The following is a 1,595-nucleotide window of genomic DNA, read 5'->3' as shown; positions in this document are numbered from 1 at the left end:
AAGGCGGCCCCCCGAGCCTCTACGGTCACGAGGGCTAGCCCCTGCTCGGGCTTCGGCACCTCCTGCGGTGAGGACACGTACAGGCGGAAGTCTGGCCCCACCGTGCCTCCATTCTGCAGGAAGGCTGTGAGGAAGCAGCGCCCCAGGGGGCCCCCGGTGACCGAACCTTGGCGGAGGATGAAGAGGGATCTGGGTCAAGTCCCCGGGCCACCCCTACCAGCCAGCGCCCTGCCGCGTAGCCAACCCCCGAGCAGGCCTCCGGGTCATACCCCTCCCTCTCTGACTTAGAGCCAAGCACAGACCGGCTCACTACAGCCTACCCTCCTCACAGCCAGCACAAGCCACCCCCTATTGAAGAACCTCACTGCTCAGGGCAAGCTCTCCAAGCTCAGCTGCACTAGCCCCCTTGCCTTCCAAGTCCCTTCCTTAACACTCACCCCACGGGAGCCAGAAGTAGATGAAGAGCAGGGTGGGTAAGCAGGCAGCCATGGCTGGGGGAGAGGGAGCATTGAAAAGATGCTCTTCCACCTGGGCCTATTCCCACAGCCTACTGAACCCAGCTGGAGCCCTCCCCATATCCCCCGGACCCCCCCCCCCCCCCCCCCCCCCCCCCCGCAACCTGCCCCTTGGAAGAGGGGAAAGATCAAGACCCAAGCATTCTGCTCCACAGTTCGAAGGATAAAGGACTGGCCTAGGATATGGCTGGGGCCTCACCTGCCCGGGGAGCCTGGCTGGGGCTGCTCCTTCCACAGGGGTATTTATACTCCCCAATCCTTGAGTCCAACACTGAGCCCTCAGTCACACCCTTTCCCCACACGGATGTCCCCATTAGTGCTGGCTCCAAGCAGACCAGGGCCGGTAATTAACCTTAATGAGCTTAAATTACCAAGCACACTGAAAGGCTGAGGGAGAGATGCATAGAGAGGCAGAGACAAGAAAGAGATGGAGGGGGAAAAGAAAGAGGGAAACAGGAGAGAGAGGGACAGAGACAGAGATAGGAAAAGAAATTAGGATGGAGAGACAGGTGAGAGGTAGAGACAAGAGTGTGGTATAGAAAGAGGGAGATGAGACAGAGAGACGGGGAGGGATTCAAAGCTAGGCTAAGGGTGGGCGACGACTGGATGGAGGGATCACAAAAGAGAAAGAGAAGGCTAGAAAGAGGAGACAGGAGAAGGACAAAAGAGAAGAAGACAAGAAAAGATGGAAGGGTGAAACAGGCTGGAGAGAAAAAGATCAAGAGAAAGATGAGAGACAGAAGGGAAGAAAGAGACAGAGATAGGGATAGTTACAGAAAGAAATAGAAACAGGCAAGAAGTAGAGACTGTGAGGCCTAATAATGGACATTTATAAAGCACTTTATATACATTACCTTGTTGGGCCCTCACTCCTATGAGGCAGGTATTATCCCCATTTTATAAATGTTGGAATTGAAGCTCAGAGAGGTTGAATAAGTGGCCCATGATTGCACAGCTGGTAAGTACCAGACCCAGACCCAGACCCAGATTTCCTGCCTTCAAGTCCAGTATTCTTTCTACTGCACTATGAGGTGAGAGAGAGAGAGAGAGAGAGAGAGAGAGAGAGAGAGAGAGAGAGAG

The sequence above is a fragment of the Vombatus ursinus genome, unplaced genomic scaffold (genome assembly GCF_900497805.2).
Source record: "Vombatus ursinus unplaced genomic scaffold, bare-nosed wombat genome assembly UNPS02010822.1, whole genome shotgun sequence".
NCBI classification, from domain to species: Eukaryota; Metazoa; Chordata; class Mammalia; order Diprotodontia; family Vombatidae; genus Vombatus; species Vombatus ursinus.
This window is presented reverse-complemented; position numbering follows the sequence as displayed.